This window comes from Mchenga conophoros, linkage group LG4 (assembly GCF_057382185.1).
Source record: "Mchenga conophoros isolate Kocher_MC1m ecotype Shallow Benthic linkage group LG4, M_conophoros_male_GT1.1, whole genome shotgun sequence".
NCBI lineage: Eukaryota > Metazoa > Chordata > Actinopteri > Cichliformes > Cichlidae > Mchenga > Mchenga conophoros.
Genome location: NC_140529.1, coordinates 31521667 through 31546174, shown reverse-complemented (window position 1 = coordinate 31546174; position 24508 = coordinate 31521667). Strand labels below are relative to the sequence as shown.

The window sequence follows — 24508 nt, the reverse complement described above, 5'->3', positions numbered from 1 at the left end:
AAAAAGCATGAAAAAGGGAAAGTCCACTGAACAGATTTGACTTTATTCCAGATGAACTGGACATGTCAACATAATAGCATAATTTTTGAACATTCTTCCCAAGCCTGAAAGGTTCTTTCACTATGTGGGGATTTTGAAGCTGATGCATTTAAAAAGACAAAAAACAACAGTGTTGCCAGAAATCAGATTTAGAGAGAATTAAGAGAGGTTCAATTCCCTAAATGATTACTACAAAAAAAGAAGAAGAAGAAGAAAACTAGAGTTCATTGCAACTTTATAACCACAGCAGTACATAAAGGCGCTAAAAAATACTACGTTTGTAAAACACGACAAAATGCAGAGCATAAATTAGCATCACCTGCTAACAGAAGAGCGTCATTCAACGGGTGCTGCGTGTAAACAACAACACAGCTTGTTTGGCACGGCTAATTAGCACTTCAGTTGTCACTACAGGGATACGGCTGAATCCAGTCTACTTGAATATCTGAAAGATTTTGGTGAGCAAAACACATTTGGCTCACATTCTAAAACAAATTGTCAGAATATGAACCACATCCTTAATGAATTTGAAAAATTATATACAGTATAATTTACTAAAACATCCAGTCTGCAAGTTATTGATAACAATAATTAACAATAATAGTTACCACAGAGTAAAACCACAGTCGAAACAGCTCTTTTAAAGTAAGATTTTGAGTAGTCATGCTTCAAACCTGAACCAATGGGAGGCTCTATAAATGTTCACTCAGGTTTCATTTAAATGGCTGAAAAATGTCAGTTGCTTTATCTAAACTACCACCTAAAGGCCATGCCTTTCATCCATTAATATGTAAAAACACATCAAATCATGACGACTGAGACAACTACCACTGGTTGTACCCTGAAGAAGCAAAACATCAGGACGCCACATGTTGGCTCTAGACAAAAATGTGACATCTTTATTTTACAGTCTGGATAAGTCTTCTTCTTAGCTCCTCTGCACTCCTGCCTTTCTTTCTTCAAGCTCACTGCCATTAATGCCTTAAAAAGTTGCTTCCACTTGAGGCGTGTAGGCAAAACGCTGTCTCTCTCAAAGCAGAAGCTTCAATCAAACCGTTTCATCTCAAGGCTTTGTCTAGAATATTTCAACTCGTCACTGCATATAGGAAACTTGTCACTTGACTCATCACCTCTGCAGCTCTGCTTGTAATGTGCATCTTTTCACATACAGCGCACACTGATGGTGTTGTGACTCAAATTAAAGTAAACTTACTGAAACCTCTGCAAGACTGTAAGGCCAGCTGAAAGTTAGAGTGGAGAAAAATGTCACTTAGAAATCCTTCCGTGATTTGTTATTAAAGAATCACATGTTAATACCAGCAGTGGCTTGACGTCATAAATTACCCACAGCCATAACGGACAAAAATCACTATGCAGCAAGAGAGACTAAAGTGCTGTTTATACCACCAGAGAGGTTTACTGAAGCAGTTACTGCAGATTATTATCGTAGCTCAAAATGATCCTTATACTTAATGTCCTCTAATGTGTTTCTTTTCCCATAACAGAAACTATGAAGCACTTTTGGCTTGGTTTTCTGGAAACAGTAGTACTAATTGAGAGAAAAAGCCTTTGGAATTGATACAAAAGGATAATATCTCAGTTGGATGACTCACACGTTTTTATATCGTTTCAGAAAACAAGGAAGGGCAAAATATAATCCAGATAAATAGGAAAAAAGTTCTGACAAACACAGCATTTGCAAAATAAAATGTTTTAGTTCCTTGTGCCTGTTGGCTGGTCTAAAACTTAATTTGCAGTTTTTATTTGAACTGCAAAAGTGTTCCTGCTGCTTATCTGTAGTCTTTGTTTATGAGAATAAAGAAGCAAACGCACAAATGCACTTGACTTTTGCCTTCGCTCATCCATCAAAGATTATCAGTTGCCAGTCTCTTTTATTTGTACTGTCATTCTTTTGGAAAAGAAGGATAACCTTTGCTCCATCTTCAAAGCCATTCTCACAGTCACTCAAGCTTTTTGTTGTCCAATATAAATTTACTGCAAACTGTACTGCCAGTAAATTTTTTCCTGTGCTTCTCTCATATTCGCTCTCTGACGCACACGCAAAACGGAAAAAAAAGAAAAGCAGTTCGACTAATTCAATCCAACGCCACACCAACACCAGCCTCTCATTTCACTGATTAATTGGAAATTAAATACATTAGTTATTTCCGACATCCACGGTTTGCTTCTGCTCTCTAAGATACCAAACAAAATGCAACTGGACGGCAAGTTAAGTAAAACCCCCCCAACTATATTCACACATTACTGGCAAACACACAATGAACAACTTCACCCGCTGTGCAGATTCAATGCAAATTTATGAGCTCAGAACGCCTGGATACAAATCCAAGCGAAGAGGTTCCAGCTAGCATTGCACAACGGCTAAAAACAAATAAATCAAATCCCTTTCTTAAACCAGCTGCACAAGGTTCTCGATAATGCCCCACAAAGGGCAAAAACAACATAATGAGGAGGACTGCTTTATTCCCACTTCTTCTGATTACAGGTGAATTGAAACAGCCACTGAACATTTGTTGTCTTAAAAGCAAATTAGCAGGCTCTGTCCAACCAATATATGTCACAGATATTAATGCCAGTCACACAAAGTGCTAAAGTGGACTGCTAAATCCTTGGAGGAGACTGACTTCTAAGCAGGGGGAAGCTTCAAAGTATCCCTACCACTCAACGAGCTCTTAAAAAAGTCTCGATTATAGGACAAATCAACAAAAAAGAAATACAGCTAAACCCTCACAGAGTGTTCTCCCAGGGATATGCAGCGCCCAGAAAGCTCTGAGCTTCAAAATAGAGAAAAGCTCTGCGTGTACTCTCTGCGTATGTGTGAAAAGAGACCAAACAATCCAAATAACAGACATCCTTCTCTGCTGACACGGTCCGATTAATTTCGCTTGTGAGCCAAGGTGCACTAGATTCCAGCTTTCAGGGAACATAAACAACACTACAACTCCCGCTTGCACTGGCCCTGAAACATCATCTGTGTGTTTGATGTCCTCTTTCAGCCCGTCACAGTCACACCAGGGTTTTACAGAGTTACAAACGGGTGGGTTTAAAGCTCTGCTCAGAGGTTTTGGGGTCTCGAAATAAACTGGCACGTTAATTCAATGAACTCGTGTCACCCACTCTTTCCTCTGAGGAAAAATTACCATTCATTAACGTCAGCACTTCCTGTAAGGAAACCGAAGTGCCACCCACCATTCAGAGCAGTCTTACCTTGAGAATACAAAACAGAAAGGAAACACGGCAACAACATGTCATGTAACACTGCGAGTACTTTGAATGTCTTTTGGGGGACACGAGTGTTAATCCGGCATGAATACTGCTAACCGCTATTTGACAAAATATGCAGAGGCTTTTCTCATTGATAGATGCATTTCTTCTTATAAGCAGAAGCAGCTCCTATTCACTTAACGCAGTGTAAAATGATGAAAACAACCTGTTTGAAGACAAGTTATAGATTCAAATCCAGCACTTTTTGCATTACCAAAATATTCCACATAGTTTATATATTATTTAAATGATAATAAATAGCTGTTAGAACACGAGGAAAGGCTGATTTGTCTCATCACTAAAGAAAAATATCCAAGCCGCCTTTAAATATGGCTTTAAAAGTGTAAACACTGTTTGTGAAGGTCGTGAATGCTCAGAATAAAATACTCTTTAAGGATTAAGGAACAAAGAAATCTGTCAAAAGCATTTGCTCGCACTTTCTGCGTGTTTACCCAGCATTCCTTCTGCACGTCTTATTTATTTATTTATTTATCTATCGTTTCACTGCATCTCCTTTATTTTTTTTAACTTTATGCTAAATTAAAAGCTTTTGTAGTTCACAGTACAGACTTTACAGACATGTGTGAAGCACTATCACTGACTGGTTCAACCGACCAGCTGCCTCGTGATAACCTTTCTAATGCGATTATCAACAATACTCACATGATGTTTATTTACTTATTTTTCATTTTACACATGCTAATTTCATAAAGTGAGTTATGAGATCAATGCTTCTTGAAAGCTGGTATTCAGATCTTAATCTTAGCGGTAAAACTGGTCGCTAAGGTCTGGATGAACTTTCAGAAAGAATTAGCAATTATTCAACAAACAAACCATGATCTGAACTGAATATCTGTTTGTACTAAAGCATGACTGCTGGGCCACTTACCAGTTGTTTAATACTTAAACCAGATCATATTTATTAGTTTCAACTGAGTTCATGAGTCTGAACCAGCTGCTGTTGACAGTCAGGAGATTAAATATATAGATTTTTCCCTTATTCTCATGCAAACTGTTAGTTTGACGTATGTAAGGAAGAGGACTCCCTTACTGCATTTATTTATATTGTATTGTCTGTATAGCACTTTAGAGCACACCTTTCACTTTATTAAAAGCACCTTATCAAGCACTTTATGAGCATTGCACTTTAAGCATGGATTTGCACACAAGCAGTTTAAATATTTATTGTCTATTTATTGGGAATTTTAAAATCAGTTGGTAGCCTTATTTCAGATCCTGCACAGCTGCTCCTCGTCAAGGAATGTGGTGGTTGTCTGTCAGGAGAGAAGAATGGTGATTGAGATTGTGATTAAGGTTTACCAATAAGGAAAACTAATGCAAATGTGTGTGTGAAATCTAGGGAAAAGTGTTGCAAATAAGTGTTTGTAAGTTAATGATTACTCACCTTTCTTGCCTGTGTCCTCTTCAAGGTGTTTGGGCAAATGTTTCCTCGGGGGTCCAGACACCATTTAAAGGTTCCGGGAGAGACCATTGGTAAAGAGAGTGTGGTGAATCTTTTTGTGCTTGGGTTTCTGGGTTTTTATAATATTGGGTTTGGTGTAACATTAAAGTGTGAAGTATTTATTAATATGTAAATGTGAAAATGTATTTATGTATTTATTTATTCTTATTGATATATTGTATACTGTGGTGGAAGGTTGGGATTTAAGAATTTACCTGAGAGTGGAATAATGGTTAAGTCTGTGACAGCTGAACATATTTAAGGCTGCCAGTTGTCATTAGGGGATTTTTGTGCTGTGAAGAAGCTCGACAAGTTAATTGTTTTAAGGAGAGCCATAGAGCAAATAAATACTTTGTTCCACTACACTTGCCTTGGTCTGTCTCACTGTGTTTCCAGCCGCTAAGGGCTGCCCTGTTACAAGTGGTGTCAGGAGTGTGTCACTCATGCCACAGTGAGAAGATGATGACAAGAGGTGGAAGAAAGCCAGGCCAAGAGGAGCAGCCTGATGAAGGAGTTGGAGCTTCATCTGAGCTAGAGGCCATGGCAGCAACAAGCCCTGAGGACAAATTGGAGGAGTTAACAGGGTTGGTGAAATCTCTTATGCGGTCTCAAGCAGCCAGAGACCAAAAGTGGGAGAAGGATTTGTCACGTCAGGAGCAAAGGTGGAAAGGCATGCAGCATCAATTTCAGCAAATCCAGCTACAAGTTAACGCTGTAACTGATAAGCCTGACCCACCAGAGGCGCCAGCGCCCCCTACAACATCTGAAGAACTTGGATTCAATGGTGAAGACATTCCAGTGGCCAGTGGGTCCAGGTCTTTAATTGAACCAAAACTTTTTCCTCTGTCACCAGAAGATGACATTGAACATTTTCTGACTACGTTTGAAAGAATGGCAAACGTGTGTCGATGGCCCAGAGATGAGTGGGCTATTCGTCTGGTTCCCCTGTTGACAGGTAAAGCCCGCACAGCCTACATTCTTATGGATTTAACAGACTCTGAGAATTATGATAAGGTGAAAGAAGCAATTCTGGCAAAATATGAGATCACTGCTGACACCTACAGACGCCGCTTCAGATCTCTGAAAGCAGAGGTGTGGACTCGAGTCACATGACTTGGACTCGAGTCAGACTCGAGTCATTAATTTTATGACTTTAGACTTGACTTGAAAAAATGTTCTAAGACTTGTGACTTGACTTGGACTTTTACACCAATGACTTGGGACTTGAATTGGACTTGAACCGGTTTACTTGAAAAGACTTGATATTTTACCCCAAATATAAAATTTAACATGCATATTATATAGAGATTGAAAATGTGACGTCATTCACGGGTAGAACCGCAAAGGATTCTGGGAACTCGTGGCAAGCGGTACTAGCGCACGCAGGCTTTCAATTAAAATCAGTTATACAGCGATAAAAAGAAACACAAAAATGTCAAGAAGCTGTTGTATTATTAACTGCAATAGCCGGTCGCATGACAGCCACGGGAAGCCGACGGGTAAAGAGATCGGTTGTTATCGGATTACGTCGTTGAAGAGAAATTGTTCAAGCCATGTTTCCGAAGTAACAAAGACGCGACGGATGGCCTGGATTGCAGCCATTCAAAGATAAAATATAACGTCCCAGAACACTCCAGCTCACAGGTTAGTCTGCTCCAAGCATTTACACGAAGGTCAGTGTTTTTTAGTAGTTAATACGTCATTTTTCTTAACATAATTGGTGATATAGGTTACAAGCAAGTCTGGCGCTGAACAGAAATTGTCGCGCTATGCTCCTTTGTTTATTGTGCATAAATAGTGAATTGTCCTGACACAATATTGCGTTTCGCCTCTGTTATTATGGTACATTGACAAAAACATATACTTTTATTCACAGGATAAAACAGGTTTTTTGTATCACTTAATTGCCCAGTACGATTACAGCATACAATATTATTGTCACTGCTACATTTCTGTGATGGGTACCAGAAATTATTTCCACTACTAATTAATTACCATTGAGCTCAAAGGTCCTATTAATAAACTGTTAACGAATGTGTATTTATGACGACAATTTGTGAGACTGGTAAACTTATGATACGTACGATGGTCTTTCGTTCTACACGGTGCATTTCAAGGTCCTGCACCCATCCGTCGGTAAACTGTACCTGGGCTTGTTGCAGTGACCTGAAGTTACTAAACTTCATGAGTGTATGCACTCACTCCAAGAACCATGTAATTATAAATATGCATATAAATATGCTAGGATGAGATAGCTGACTTCATCTAACTAGCAAATGTTGTCCAGGCTACGTTGGTGATACAGTTTTTTTTAATGTGTATGATATTTTTGTCATGCGATTTTAAAGCTGGTCCTACAACCGCATCCAAGAATAACATGCAGCTTATCTCAGAACTGTTGGTGAAAATTATTCTTGGAGCTAGGTTTAATTGAGCTGCATTTTAAAGAGGTGCAATTTCACAATTTGTGTATATTTTCTAAGTTCACTATTTTGTCATGTGTTGAGAAAAACACAGATTTTAAAATTACATGGTCTAATATTTACATTTAGCATAACTGCAACATTATTTTTTCGTTTGTTTTTTTTTTTAAAGACTCGAAAGGACTTGAAATTCAAAGTTTCAGACTTGTGACTTGACTCGGACTTTTACACCAGTGACTTGAGACTCGACTCTGACTTGCCTGACATTACTTGAGTCTTGACTTGAGACTTGAGGATAAAGACTTGAGACTTACTTGAGACTTGCAAAACAATGACTTGGTCCCACCTCTGTCTGAAAGTTGAGCCAGGTGAGACGCCACGTGAACTTTATGTAAGATTGAAAGACCTGTTTTCAAGATGGATTAAACCTGAAAAATCAACTGTAGAAGAAATATCTGAGCAGATAATTCTGGAGCAGTTTTTGAGAATGGTTAATCCAGAGCTGGAGATTTGGATACGTGAGCATGACCCGAAGACTGCAAAGGAAGCAGCTAGCCTCGCAGAGGTTTTCACTTCAGCCAGAAAAGGAAGCAAGAGCACCTACTTCAGCCGGGAGACCCACTACGCCCAACCAAGTAAGTCCATTGGGGGTGAACAGGGTTCTGGTCAAGTTCAGGCTAGAAATCTTTCTAGTTCTAGGCAGCTCCCTTCTCATAGACCTCACAATGTGAAGAAATCCTTTAAGTCTTCAGTTCAGGATATTAAATGTTATCACTGTCATAACTTTGGCCATACACAACAATTTTGCCCTGCCCTTAAGTCAAAACCATCTCTTTTGTGTGCAGTTCCAAGACCAGCCACAGAGCCAGTAGGAAAGAAAGCTTGTACTGTCCCTGTTTTAATTAATGGGCGTAAAGACGAAGCTTTGCTTGACTCTGGGTGCTTCCAAACTCTTGTACACTCTAGCATAATTTCAGGAGAAAAGCTAAGTGGGGTTGGGGCTACAATAAGTTGTGTGCATGGAGACGAACACAGGTACCCCACTGCTGAGGTTTAACTGACAGTAGGAGGTCAAACCTACTTGTTAGTGGTAGCTGTTGTTCCCAGTTTGCCATATTCAGTGATACTTGGTAATGACATCCCCACTCTTTTTGATCTAATACACCAGTCAGATTATGACCCTCAAGTGAGTGCTGAGAAAGACATTCAAGGCTTAGGTGATGAATCTGGAAGCTCACTTCCTCTAGATATGACAGTTGAACCATTTAAACCCTGTCATGTAGTCACAAGAGCACAAAGTGCAAAGGAAATGATGCAAGAACTACCCTTTTTTGAGGAGTCTCTCGAAACGGAGCCAGGGAAGATTAGGAAGTCTAGGGCTCAGAAAAGAAGAGAAAAGTTCAAAGGCTCAGGGGAAAAAGGTACAGCATTGTTCCCTAAGCCAAATAACCAACTTGAGTTTGATGTTCCCTCAGATTTAGGTGCACTCCAAAGAAGCGACCCTACTCTAAAACCCTGGTTTGAGAAGGTAACAGAGGTAGAGGGGGCTAGTCAAGGTCAGGTAAGCTGTCTTGCAGACACTGTTTACTTGATTAAAGGAGGCATCTTGTACCAGAGAAAGGGGAAGTGCGAAGCTGTGGCACTCCCACAACAGTTCAGAGACAAAGTTATGGATTTGGGTCATTCAATTCCATGGGCAGGTCATATGGCTTTTCACAAAACACTGAATAGGATCAGCAGCCGTTTTGTTTGGCCAGGGATGTATGTCCAGGTTTCTGAGTTTTGCCGTTCCTGTGAAAAATGTCAGTTGACCTCAGGCAAAGGAGTAGCGCGAGCCCAGTTGCAACCACTGCCAATTATTGAAACACCATTTGAGAGGCTAGGCATGGATATTGTGGGCCCTTTAGAGAGGAGCTCCACAGGTCATCGCTACATATTAGTCATATGTGACTATGCAACACGGTTTCCTGAGGCCTTCCCACTCAGATCAATTAAAGCTCGTCACATTGCTAATTGTCTTCTGCAGCTTTTCTCTAGGGTAGGCATACCAAGAGAAATTCTGACGGATTGTGGAACGAACTTTCTATCCAAGTTGTTGCAGCAGGTTTATAAGTTGTTAGGGATAAAGGGACTTAAGACCACCCCTTATCACCCCCAAACGGACGGGCTAGTGGAGAGATACAACCAGACTCTCAAAAGTATGCTGCGCAAGTTTGTCTCTGACACAGGTGCTGACTGGGATCAATGGCTGCCATACCTTCTGTTCGCCTACCGGGAGGTCCCGCAGGTTTCCACTGGCTTCTCGCCTTTTGAACTTTTATACGGTCGCCAAATGAGAGGCCCCCTGGATCTGCTTAAGGACTGCTGGGAGGAATCCAAAGCAGAGGGCGAAAACATCGCAGCCTACGTCATCACCATGAGAGAGAGGTTGGAGAAAATGGCATCATTGATGCAAGACAACATGAAAGCTGCACAAAAACATCAAAAGACTTGGTATGATCAGAAGGCCAGGGATAGGGTCTTCCTTCCAGGTCAGAAAGTACTGTTATTGCTTCCCACCAGCGATAACAAGTTGCTGACAAAATGGCATGGACCATACGAGATCATCAGACAAGTGAGTAAAGTCACTTATGAGCTGAATATGCCAGAAAGAGTTAAAAAATATCAGACATTTCACGTGAACTTGTTGAAGGCATTCCACAGCCGACAAGAGCCGGTCTATCAGTTACTGGTGCGTTCAGTTAAGGATGAGGAGGTGACTGAGAAGTTCTTTCCAACTAACACTAACATTCAAGTTTGTGCTTCAGTTGACCTTTCTCATTTGTCTCCTAGTGAGCAGGCTGATATAAAACCACTCGTGGACCCACAGCTCTTTCGAGAAACACCAGGCTTCACATCACTGGTTCAGCACAAGATACGGGTGAAGGAGGATGCACCCGTTCGACAAAAGAGTTACAGAATTCCTGAACGGTTGGTGCCAGTGCTACAGAAAGAAATAAAACTGATGTTGGACCTGGGAATCATTGAGGTGTCAAGCAGTGAGTGGTGCAGCCCGATTGTTTTGGTACCAAAGAAAGATGACACCCTGAGATTCTGTATTGATTTCAGATATTTGAATGCAGTATCCAAGTTTGATCCCTACCCAATGCCCAGGGTGGATGACCTGCTGGAGAGAGTTGGATCAGCAAGGTACATTACAACACTTGATCTGTGTAAAGGATACTGGCAAGTGGCTTTGGCGCCAGAAGCGAGAGAGCTGACAGCCTTCAAAACTCCTTTTGGTATGTACCAATTTAAAGTCATGCCATTTGGGCTTCAAGGTGCACCAGCGACATTCCAACGATTAATGGACCATGTACTGAGAGATGTGTCAGCATTCTCTGCAGCATATCTGGATGATGTGGTGGTGTACAGCCAGTCCTGGGAAGAGCATGTCATTCACCTACAGAAGGTGCTACACTCCATCAGAATGGCTGGACTGACTATCAATCCCAAGAAGTGCTCCGTAGCCAAGAGAGAAGTGGAGTACTTGGGCTTTGTAGTTGGCTCTGGGAAGATAAAGCCGCAGGTTGGAAAGATTGAAGCAATTCAGTCCTTCCCAGTTCCGACAACAAAAAGGAAGGTGAGAGGTTTTCTGGGTCTAGTAGGCTGGTACCGGAAATTCATACCTTCTTTTGCAGAGCGATCCACTGTACTTAATAACCTCACAAAAGGCTCAGCCCCTAACAAAGTGCGTTGGACGGAAGACTGTGAGCGAGCATTCAGAGACCTCAAGGAAGCAGTTTCCACACATCCAGTTCTACACAGTCCAGACTTCAACAAGCCATTCATCTTGCAAACTGATGCTTCGGGAGTTGGCCTTGGTGCTGTCCTTCAGCAAGAGGTGGATGGTGAAAGAAGGCCTGTGGTGTTTCTGAGTCGGAAACTACTCGACAGGGAGACGAGGTACTCGACGGTGGAGAAAGAGTGCTTGGCCATGAAATGGGCTATTGAGGCCTTGAGGTATTATCTTCTGGGACGTCACTTCACTCTGGAGACTGATCATCGTGCCCTCCAGTGGTTGAACCGCATGAGGGATGCGAATGCCCGCATTGCAGGATGGTACCTGTCTCTGCAGCCTTATGACTTTACGGTCCAGTATAGGCCGGGGAAGTCAAATGTGGTTGCTGATTGTTTATCTAGGATGACAGAGGACTGAAGCACTTCGTGCTTAAGAGAGGGAGGAGGAAATGTAAGGAAGAGGACTCCCTTACTGCATTTATTTATATTGTATTGTCTGTATAGCACTTTAGAGCACACCTTTCACTTTATTAAAAGCACCTTATCAAGCACTTTATGAGCATTGCACTTTAAGCATGGATTTGCACACAAGCAGTTTAAATATTTATTGTCTATTTATTGGGAATTTTAAAATCAGTTGGTAGCCTTATTTCAGATCCTGCACAGCTGCTCCTCGTCAAGGAATGTGGTGGTTGTCTGTCAGGAGAGAAGAATGGTGATTGAGATTGTGATTAAGGTTTACCAATAAGGAAAACTAATGCAAATGTGTGTGTGAAATCTAGGGAAAAGTGTTGCAAATAAGTGTTTGTAAGTTAATGATTACTCACCTTTCTTGCCTGTGTCCTCTTCAAGGTGTTTGGGCAAATGTTTCCTCGGGGGTCCAGACACCATTTAAAGGTTCCGGGAGAGACCATTGGTAAAGAGAGTGTGGTGAATCTTTTTGTGCTTGGGTTTCTGGGTTTTTATAATATTGGGTTTGGTGTAACATTAAAGTGTGAAGTATTTATTAATATGTAAATGTGAAAATGTATTTATGTATTTATTTATTCTTATTGATATATTGTATACTGTGGTGGAAGGTTGGGATTTAAGAATTTACCTGAGAGTGGAATAATGGTTAAGTCTGTGACAGCTGAACATATTTAAGGCTGCCAGTTGTCATTAGGGGATTTTTGTGCTGTGAAGAAGCTCGACAAGTTAATTGTTTTAAGGAGAGCCATAGAGCAAATAAATACTTTGTTCCACTACACTTGCCTTGGTCTGTCTCACTGTGTTTCCAGCCGCTAAGGGCTGCCCTGTTACAACGTATATTCTACCCTTCAGGCTTTAAATGCTGTGTTCTACTAGAAAGAGTTCTGGAAAGTATTTAGTATGGCAGTAACATGGCACTCTCCTTTAAAACATCTATTGGCACAAAAGGTATATATATATTTTAAGTCTTGAACCATCCCTCATTTCTTAATATTTTACTTTCAAGGAGCAAAAGTAATTATTACTTTCTTGTAATTATTTAAAGTGGTGCTGAACAAAAAAGTTATCCAGCATTTTTGAAGGTCTTTCAAAGGTTTCCTTAAGACACTGGCTGCTTTATTTTCATTTTTCATACTTGCCCTTGTACTTGACCATTTTCAGAGGAATTTTTTTTTCTTGTTGTTGTTTGTTAAGCCACTAGCCTGTGAATCAAGCATACAAAAAAGCACCTGATTCAAGGGATGAATCAGTGTTGTGTCCACACATGACAGACAACTGGGCAAAGAACCAACTTTGATTTTTTTTTAAAATTGGATCTTTAGGCTATTAACATAGTTTAAATGTTTTAGTTGAATCTATAAAAAAAAGCATCAAAGACAACACAGTTTGACAGGCATAAAATAGTATTTTTGGACAAACAAGGTGGTAGCCAAAGGGTTATTAGCTACAAACCTGGCATATCTTGGCATGGTATGAATGTGTCCTTAAAAATTTAAGGAAACAAGTGGAGGCTAAAAAAAAAGGCCTGGCATGCCTATAAAAACACTATCTGCAGCAGATGAGAAATATCTAAAAGTCATATCCTTAAGAAACGGAAAAAGAAAGAGCTGACACAAGACCTGAGAGATTCATCTGGCCCTTCAGTTAATCTGTCTACTGTTTACTAAGTCTCATCAAAAATGGTATCAGTGGAAGGCTGGACGTCATCCTTAAGGAAGGGAAACCGTAGAAAAGGCTGAGTTAAGCCAAATTACACAGAAACTGCATTGGAAATCACTGGCAACAAGTCTTACGGAGATTTGAAATTTTTGGGTCAAATTATTGTCAGTGTGTACAGAGAATGGTGGAGAGAGGAAAAGCTGAGTTCCTAGAGCCAAATGTAAAACATGGTGGAGGCTCTGTCATGGTTTAGTACTGCGTTTCAGTCAGTGGCGCTGGGGATCTTTTCAAAACTGATGGAAATATGACCACAAAAAATTACTGTCAGGATGTGATCAATCATGCATTATTATCTGGAGAACATTTGATTGACAGTGTCGATGCAATGCAGGAAAATAGGTGTAAATACCTGCACATATTCCCCATTTTCCTGCAATATCATAACGATAAAGAAAGAAGAGGTGGGTTAAGACTCTTGCACAGAACTGTAGATGTACAAATTTGTGATGTCTAAAATTAATACATAGCACAAATGCAGTCACAGTTGTGAAGAAGAAAAAAATAGTTTACAGCTCAGTTTAAAAATAATGATTTAACCCTCGGAGGCTTTAAGTCAAAAAAGGGTCCCTTTTTTGACTTAAAGCCTCCGAGGGTTAAAAATCATTTCTATCCTCGCTGGAACTGTTTTGTAGTTTTTAAGTTGTCAATTGTGCTGCTGAAACTGTCAAAAGTCAAAGTCTGAAGCATACCTGTTAAATACCTGTTCATAGAGGAGTACTTTTATTCTTTTACTTAGAAATTCTTTTTTAAATGCAGTTTTCAAAGAAACACGAAACAGAATAAAGACACACTTGATTCTAGAGGCTGCCCAAGGAGGAGAGCTATACAACAGCACTGCATACACATAACTTTATTTGTCAGGGTAAATAATAGAGGCCCCAAATAAACAACCAGCTTTAATGTTTGCTCTCTCCACCGTCTCTCGGCTATGCTTCCCATCCTCCATCCTTCTCCCTCCTTCTCCCCCACAGTCCAGCTGCTCCATCATAGAGACTCTGCGTTATAACACCCACTCTTAGCCAGCGGTTATAAATAACACGTCACAGTAAAACCGCATTGCCCATAACTGCGATCCAGTATTACATCCAGAAACACACGGCGGTATACATTTCCACAACTACTGTGGCCCAATATAAGAACTAAATCACCTTAACCAAACACGTCACCTGCAATAAAAAAGACAACAACAAAAAAGATCCTTCATGTCATCAGAGCAATGCTTTTGTGAAGCGGGGCAGGGCAAGAAGCAGGGCAGAAACATGGATCTATAAAGCAGCAAAAACTTGAAATGTGGCAGAGTGTAGAGCAGGAGTCAAGATGAAATCCATTATCTCAGCCAGACCAAACATCCTTATTACATTATTATCATGGATCTTGCCAGTTGTTCTCCTCCACGCAAACCCTTTAAGCCAGCCAAAGTACAGCTCATCGGCATTTTCAGCTGACACACAACACGAATGCAGTCAAAGCTGTGAAGCACTTACGAGTCTCAAACATGTGACCACTTGAATTAATTCATAGGTAGTTTTTTAAAAACTGCAAATATTAATGCAGTGACCAGAAAGTGTGACCCATGTTATTATTTATTTTGATAGCTAGAATTTACATCAAATGCAAGCAATGAAAGTTTCTGTTTTGAAAAGAGGACAACACACACGTGTGTAGACACACACACAAACAGACATAGCCATATAGTGTAACGATTGCCTTAAAAATTGGTTTGGGGGTTGGGTCTGGGACCAATTTGTGGATGTGTAAAACATTTATCAAACACATAAAAGGGACTTTGCTGAGAGTAAAACAAATCTTTCTACTAATTCACAATGAAGACACAAAGTCAAAGAATAGAAAAGAAGACATGGGAAACTTATTGTCACAGAGAAGCGCATGACAAACAAATGTGCCAGCGGCTCACAGAGAGGGAATGGCGACTACAAGAGGATCGTTGTGCCGTCCAACCTGCCCTGAGGTACTGTTGCTATGCTCCAACCCACATCTCATCACGCTGTCAGCATAAGGGAGATCATTTATTAGCTCAGTCACGTGTTTTAGTTTGCAAGCGCTTGGATACTTTTGTCGGCTGATGACAGGACTCACGTTTGAATGCGGATAACTCTAATTAAATGCACCTCACATGACTCAATTAACCCTAAAAAAAGGATCACATTTGATGGCTAAATCACATTAGAAACTGAACATTTCTGCCCTGCAGGCCTTTCCATCAACCACTACGTCAGAAGATCTTGTTGTTACTTCTTCGTGCGACAAGACCAGAGCTGAGCGTGTCTGCCACCCTCACTGGCATGAAGGCCAAAATAACCTAACGCCCTGCTAGCAACTATTCAAAACGTCCAGCAGAATAAGCTCATAAGAGTTCATCTGTGTGTATTTGTAAGCTTGTAAAGTCTCTAAGCTAATTAAGTTATCATGGTCTTGATTTTCTCCACTCTTAGCCAATAATCTGTTGTCACTCCTTCGCAGAAGCAACACAAAAACAAAGTTGTCAGGAACTGCTTTGGAACACACAGCACTACCTCGGAATTCACACAGACACTGAATGGTCTCAAATTTAAGAATTATAAGAGGTTAATTGAGAGAATTTTAGAATTTAAGTAAAACATTTTAATGGCACAGAATTGACTAATCAGACAAAGAAAACTGTGGTCCACTGACCGTTTCACAGTCATGTAGAAAAGATAATCTGAAAGCATGTATATTGAAGATTAGCACAAACATCAACTACTCGGGGCAAGTTAGAAGATGATGTGTACAAGTCTGCACAGCAGATGGACAGAAAAACCAAGAGAAATAAAGGATGCTGTGGTTTGGAAAAATGATAATATAGAAAATAAAAAATGTGCATTTAAAGAGCCACAACAGCTGTCTGCAGCTGCAGCATAATCTTTGGACTATATTAAAATATTGATAAAGAAGGAATTCAGGCTACATGCAGCATACCCTAATTATAATGCTCAGAATTTGAAACATAAAAAAATCCCACTAGTAACATTGCAAATGCCAAAACACAAACTAAAATTTGCACTGAAGCTCTACACAAAACCCGATCATCAACAATTTTTACGGATTTGTTGACTGTGAAGCGTCAGTCTCATGACGCAAATCTTAAAATACACACTTTCGTACTGAGCGGAAATATTTTCTTTTCTATTACAATCTAAAGAACACAGACACGCCCAGACATATTTTAATCTATGAGATCAAACGTAATTGCGTAGAGATAAAAGAGAAGCTTGCAAAAGCCCCCAGGTAGCAAGTTGCCCGTGGTGCTGAACTGGAGGCCTCGGGATGCCGCTGTGATGATGAGCCGCTACAACGAAAAAGAGAAGATAATCTCTGACAGGCATCATATAGCCATTTCACACAGGTGATCAATGCCCTGCAGGGTGTATTGTGTAGATGTTGTCAACACTCTGCAAACAGGATCAAGCAACCAGAAATCATTTGCTTCTTCAAAGTCTGGCAGTTTGAGCCCACCTCAGCCCTGCTTTATGAGGCCTTTGTTCTTTGACATTTTGGCAAACTGGGAAAAAAAACATTAAAACTATGCTGAAAATCACTAGATTATACTTGTATTTACTCCTATTGACTACTTACAATGCGATTTTTTTTTCATGGCTTACAGTTCAAACATCTCAGTTCTAAGTAATAAGGGATGAAACACATTTCTCCACATACATGACTGCACATGACTACAATTTTCAAAGCTTTAGGAAAATCCCCCCAATGATGCTCGTCCTTAAAGCAGACAAGGGCTCACTATTTTAAGTAACTAGAAGGTCATCTGCTGAGGCAGAAATGAAAAGTGAAAACTGTCATTCCCCCCACCCCCATATGGGGAGACCCACAGGGAGTCAGATCAAAGAAAACATGCTGGTGGTCTGAGATAACAACGTGCCCCAGAACTTTGAAGATGTTATCTTGTTTGAAGATAAACTTTCAATAGTTGACCTTTGTTAAGGATGGGCTGCCTTGGGACAGACATGATACATGGAAATAATGACATAGATTTTCAGAAATCCTCTCCAGTAAGAAAAAGATTTTTAATCCAATCCTAAAGCTATAATGGGATTTTCTGTTGCATAGTATATATCTTGCTCAAAAGCAAAGCAATAATGCTTTACAACTAGATATAAGACCGCATGTCTTGGTATGATGAAGAGGCTTGCAGTAGAGGTTCGCTCTTATGAAAAGTGCTACAGACATGTTTTTAGAAAGACTGCTTGTTAGAAAGAGGAGTACAATGGTTTGCTTGTCTGCAGACAGCTGGCATTGTGGGATTCAGAAAGGTAGAGATAAGGTACAGACAAGTTTGATGTCTGCATCGATCACCTTCCTGTTTTTGTCTAGGAATTTTCTCATTCTGTAGCGACACAGAAATTCCCTCAGAGAATTCTCTGTTCTTGTTCAGTGCATGAATGTGCATTTGAAAGAAAAGAAATCTAAAATAAAACAGCCATTAGTAAAGGATAATGGTGTGACGCTAAAGGTGCTGAGAAAATCATAGTGCATTTACTGAAACGTGATTAATGGCAGAAGTCAACTTTCCAGTAGGAAATCTTGCTAAAACACATGAAATTTCTGCTTGTTTGCCTGTAACCACGGTCAAGTTGAGCACCAAAACAGCCACATAGGTACATCTAAAGGTCTGAAAGATCTTGTCAATATCAGATATTATGACATCAGCATGTTGCCTAACAACTGCCAACCAAAGCATTAACATGACCTATTTGTAGCATTTATTAACCTATAGCAGCTTAGAAAAGCAGTGTAACACTTTAATTTTGCTGCAATAACATGTCATTTAAATCCAAACCTTTTTTTAGCCACGATAAATTATGACTTTATCACGTTGCTTAGCAACCACCTAACAATGGACCAAAATCCCAGACCAAACAATACTGTAGCATGAGCATGTATAAATAAAGAGTATACGTAATAAAAAGACGCCTCAGTGCTATAACCAAATAATGATTAGTGACAACTACTTTCAACCGCTGCCTTATTCACAAGGGGTCACTGCAGCACAGAGCTCCACATGTTTGATTTGGTTTTGTCGATTTTTATACCAGATGAACCAGGGAGGATCGAACCAGGGCAATCTGTAAACCACTACAATATAGAGCCACTAAAATAAAATTTAACTGTGAAAATATTATTTTTTGGTGATGTATTACATGAATTATCTTAATATATGTGAACGCTGTGGTACAGCTATTTCCTGTCCCCCATTTTAGCATGTTTATTTCTTTATCAGCAAAAAATGATCCTTATAGGGACAATATTTATCACCAAACAAACATAGGGAAAAATCTGGTCTACATAAGGGGATCGGAAAATAACTGGCATGGGAGTGAAGGTGCTCGCTCAGCTTAAACTGGAAAATGGCACAGTATATATATTTCCAATGGTCTCAGTTACAGGAGACCCACTGCAGCGTCTGTGCTTGGTACCTACCTTTCTTTTCTGATTAAAATCCAGACCTTAGCAATCTGTTACTTCTGCATTACTGACATAAGCTGTGCAGCCTGCAGTCTGATTGATGAAGCAATAGTCAGTGTGAAGTGAAATGAATCGGGGAGACATAGTACACCACAGCCAACCGATCCTGCTGGACTGCGCTGTCATGCCTCTAAAATAACGCTGTGTGTCATTGACCTGCCCCAAACTAACAAGCAAATGGTACTTAGGGTTTGGGAACAGACTCTACTAGATTTAGCAAGTCAAAGATACTTTCTTTATGGAGCTTTTCGCAGACGCGTCTCTTGTGAGCCGTGTTTCGACAGCAGAGAAGGCTTACTTTACATGCAGCCTTTGAGGCCTTTTGCTACCTTGCAAAAGCAAGAGACTATTTAATGTAAATGACCTGCTACAGAAGCTGCAATATCTTTTCAAGTTATTTTGATCATTAGTTCAAACAAAGCAGCTTTTCGAGCACACAGCAAGTACACTTTACCTCAAAATATGTTTATAATATACAAAGGTATATATAAAGAAATCATCAAGGAAATATGTTGACACTTATTAGCGGCTGAGTAATTTTAGAATTAATCTGAAAAACAAAATTGCAACAAAACATACACAGCGTCATCCAGCACTTCAGTGGGAGACGATGAATGCTCCTTGCAAAAAATTTGCAGCTGTAAGTGCTGATTCCCTAGCAGCGCGACCTCACCGTGCTCAACCGGCTCAAAAGCCTTTGCCCTAAAATCCTTCCAGAGTTTGACCAGCTAACGTTCTACTTTGTTCTGCAGCCTCACACTTTCCAACCATGTGAAAAGGCATCTAAGATCAAGTCCAGGTATCTGAGGTGACAAGGTTGAAACCTGTGTGAAAAGGAAATAGCTTTGTAATAGCTTCAAGTGAGAGACTGAATCTCTCTTTTGTTCGAGTGCAAGATAAGCTTCATCTTGTCAATTGGGTGCAAAGCTGAGCTCTGACAGAATAAAGTGTCACAAAGCACAAAAATATTCACAATGAAAGCTGGTCACGTGGAATACTCCCTTTCATAACAAGAATGAATGCAGTTCCGGTCTCTCTACATCAACTCAGTATAGGATTTGTTGGAGCATTTGCTTTTTTCCTTTGTGTATATAACCGCTCAGCATGCACATGTGAAACAACGGTATGTGCTTGTTTGTGTGCATTTTATTTTACGATGTAGGAAAAGATACAGGAAATATTTAAACAGATGGGGTAGCTTCCAATCCTTTCTGCACAGAATTCAGCACAGCCAACACAAAACCCTGTCAAGACAGTAGATAACAATGTTACATTTACATATTTTCATTAGTAAATACAAATGTCTTGTACTGAAAACAACAGTTGTATGTTCTTCAAAGAACTGTAAGAGTTTAGGCAACTTCCACACTTGCTAAAAATGACTACAGACACACAAATTCTTCCCTTTCAGTGGCGGTTTTGAACATCAGCTGTCAGTGCTCTGCTCACATAACTTGACAGTTATGTTGTTGCTTGCATATGCTGTGAGCGTTTTAAAAGCCCCACCTCCATCCTTGCAGACACTGTCACTGATCCCCACCCGCTGCTGAGCTGAGGCCAATGTTTCCTTATGGGCAGTGACAAAGTGGGAGCTTAGAGATAAGACATAATTCATATTCTATGTGAACATAAGATAAATTGACAGTAATATATCTATGCATCTAGTGAGAAAACAACAAGTTACAAATCTTGTTGTTATCCAAGTATTTCAAAGTGTGAAAAGCAAATAACAGAACAATGCAATGCATAGAATAAAATAGAGAAGTGACTTCTTTAGTTTATTAAAAGCTGTTACTTCTGTATTTGTCTTATCTGTCACTACTTTGCCCACTACAGTGACGATCCAATTTTTCCTCTTCTGAATGATGAATGTGGCCTATGCTACATGTCAATATTCACACAGAGTGAATGTGGGTGTTTATGTCAGCACATATGGGTGCACTGATGCATTTGGGTCTCAGCTACAAAGCACCAGTGGATTACATTATATAATATCAAGCCCAGAGGGAGAGTTAAATGTGGACACAGCCTCACACTTTTGCAAGGGGAAGTAGGAATGCCAGTTTGTTGGAGTGGAGCCACTTTTGGTGCAGTACCAAGCAGCAGAAAATCACTGAGCAGAGCCACACAGCAGGGGCAACCAGCTAGTCAGTTGTCACTGTCCAGCAGCCTGCTGTAACGAGACATCAGAGCAGGGTAGTGGCAGTTGACTTAGAAAAACAGACACCGGTCATAGACTCAAACTGTCGCCCTTTACATTCAGAGCCAATCAGCAGCCACAACCCATGCCTAGATGTAGGGGGTGTTGGGATGAACTATAGTGACTGAATGAGACCTGATTACAGAAACACCACACAACTTTATGCAAGCCTGTGATTTTAGCCATATTATCTAAAAAAGGTTTGAGAAATAAGAAGTCCAAAATGGAAAAATAAAATATCTAATATTAATCATTAAGATAATCATTGTAGTAGGAATAAAAGAGTGCATTTCTAGCATCCATTGCATTACAGAAATAATTGGTAATGTCACATTTTTCAGTGTAATGAGTGTTTATAATAGTAACAGTAGCAAAATGGGTCCATTTTAATAAACTCACTGAGGAATTTTCTTCTAGGTTTAAGACTAACTATACAATAATAACCTACTTAGGTATTGTTATTACTCTCTTCTCCCAACCACATACCAAATAAGTAAATGAATTAAATAAAATGGAAAGGAATGAAAGAATCACATGTTTAGAATAAAAATGACAAAAATGATAAGTGTCCAAGTGTCCAAGATGAAAACATCATGTTTTTCTAAAAAAGAAAAAAGAAAAAAGAAACATCTGTTTACAATTAAGTAGATCACAAAGCAGCAAATTCTCAAGTATGAGACCTGAGACCAAGGTCTAACTAAAGTATTTTAAAATCTCTCTCCAGAGTTTTTAAATCACAAAAAAGACAGAAAACAAAACATGATTACGATCTAGACTATGACAGACTACGTCTTGGGTTCGCAAACATACAAACTACCATGATTCTCTTCCGATAAGCAACACTTATCAGCAGGATGCATTAGCTTTGCTAAGCCAGCCCACAAATTGTATTTTGCTCACTCTGGTCTGGCAAGATTTGTGAACTAATATGGGTTCCTTGAAGGATGTTGTGCTTCATGGAAACATTTTTTAAAACTTTTAATGGAACACACTAGGCTGCCATTGGATAATGTGCAACATTTGGAAACCAGATAAAGAAAAACATAAGCCGTTCTTCCAAGTTGTCATAGTAAATTTAATTTGAATTCAAATATCAGATCATCCAAATATTGTCCATGTATCACTGATTGATTTAACATCCTGCTGTTCGACACAGTAACCCTGAAGACTATAACCTTAACATGTTTGCTTCAAATTCATTTCCTGTGAGCTCACCACTGTTGATTAAAGAGTGGGTTATTGACTAATACTCTTTTGTTAGCCATTGTTACCAACAGAAAAGCACTTCAATACAAATAGCAAGCTACGGTTGACAGCATGCAGAGAACAAGAGGTTTTCTGCCAACTGGAGAAAACCCCTTTCCCAAATAATCACCTAGCACGAAGCTTAACCTACATACAGCATGAATTGGACACAATGAACATGCAACAGATCCAGATAAATAAGATCACTGGTCCGTAGAGCTGCACGATTAATCGTTAGAAAATCACGATCTCAATTCATACTTATGTGCGATCTCATTTCCAAATGACAACGATTTAAAAAATTTTTTTTAAAAAAAGACGACGACGATTGTACCGCATTTTGATCCGGGACGTAATCTGCATGAAAACAAGCGCTCACTCTTCCTGCTCAACAAATGACAAGGGCGGAGCCTTATACCACGTGATACAGAAGCTGGCTGCTAAAATTGGCAGGTAAAAAACAACGGAGAGCACGTCGGGGATGACGAGAAAGTGACTGGATAAAATCCGTCGCGGTCAACCACCCAAACATCAATAACGGCAACCTTATACAGCACTTCCCTATACCCGTCGAACTCCCGCAGGCACAAAGAAATTACGGAGGCTATTACTTATCACCTGACCAAAGATATGGCTCCCATCAACACTGTGCAAAATGTGAGACATTTGTTATTTTTATGTTTATTTATTGTTTTTATGTTCAGTCTCAACTGTTACGAAGTTGATGTGCAGTTAATAAGTGCAATAAATATTTATACTGGAAAAGAAAATCGTGAGAGAATCGTGATCTCAATTCTAAGCAAAAAAAATCGTGATTCTCATTTTATGCAAAATCGTGCAGCCCTACTGGTCCGTATGTTAGCTGAGGGCATTTAGGGTATTTGTCATAATGTCCCATCCCTTCGAGTTCTTTATCAAGCACATTCAGTGGGAACTTTAATCTGCTTTTGGCAACATGGTGGTTTTTAAATCTCAGCTGCTGTGTCATTGCCATTGCATGAATTGACAATAAAGTGCATTCTGTCTCATAGACATGTCGCAATTAATCTTGCGGTCTATACATTTTCCAAGATAACACTTTTATTAAAGATTTTATCTTTGTTTTTTACTTCTGACAGTTGTTCCAGATAGTTATTTGCCCAAGACAAAACAGAATTCCTGAAAATTAATACTGTTCAACTGTAAATCTCTAATTAGACTCCAATTATTTATTTCAGCTAGTGTAGCAGAGCGGCACATTGGCACTGAAACTATTCTTCGTATGGAGGACCTGTCAGGGGAGGCCTTGTCACGACTCATTTTCCAGATCTGCTAACAGGGACACTGGAGAGAAACCTAAGCCAAATTGGTACCTGGCCATACATAGAGAAATGCTTAAAATTCAGTTCAGCTGACGTCTACAAAAATACAGTAAAAATAAATGAATTTGAAAGGCAAATAAAGAATATATCAATAAAAAATAATGATAGGTTAAAAAAATGTCATTGACAAAGGATAACATTATAGTTACACTGGTTAGTCACGCAGGGTAGTCCAAATGAGTTTTTTTACAAAAAGCTTCCATTTGTTGTAAAACGGTAATATACTCATCATTTAAAATCATGTTTGTCATCAGCAGCACAGATATAGATGCCATATAGAAAACATGCTTAAAAAAAATGCAGAAAAACTTCTGGTGCTTCTTTTGCTTTCCTACATAACAGGGTACAAATATCTCCCACACTTTGATCCTGCTTATCAGGCTTCCCCTGTGCACCCATCAGCCAACTGACCCCATCTGGCACCATTCTTATTGTCTTCCCACATAGCATGTTAAATAAAACTGACAAGTGGACAAACATCGTAAAGGCCTACTATGTCTCTAAATAGGACCGGGTGGTGCAGATTCCCCACAAAAAGGGCTGTTTGGCCCCTGAATAGCTGCAATAAGACCTCAGATGACTGTATCTGTAAACCCCCCAGACTTACCAGAGGATGAGAATAGATGTTCAGAAGCTATTTGATTGTAAGAGAGCAAAGGAAATGAAACCTAGTGAGTTAAATCTCACAAAATAGAAAACTCTATTTTATCGTTATTGGATAAACTGACAGTATTCATCTCAAATGGCTGAACTGAGGATTTCTAATGTAAATACCCACTTATATACTTACATATGCATACATACATGAACATACATACATTCATCTTGTTTACTTCTTAGCTTGTTTGTTGTGAAACTGACATTCCCGTTTCTCAGTTTGAGTTAAGAACGATGCTCTCATTCGCATCCTTGTGGTGACAGTTTTCTAAGTGAATTAACATTTTTCACAGGTATTATGTTATGTGTTGGTTATACTGTGAGCTCTCCTTCAAAACAAAGATAA

At 39.6% G+C, this 24508-nt stretch overlaps 1 protein-coding gene across 2 annotated transcripts in view; it reads right to left on the bottom strand.

Annotated features, from left to right (window-relative positions):
* The window catches only part of stat5a (signal transducer and activator of transcription 5a), a 61913-nt gene that overhangs the window by 20853 nt on the left and 16552 nt on the right, over positions 1-24508 (bottom strand). The window lies entirely within an intron of this gene.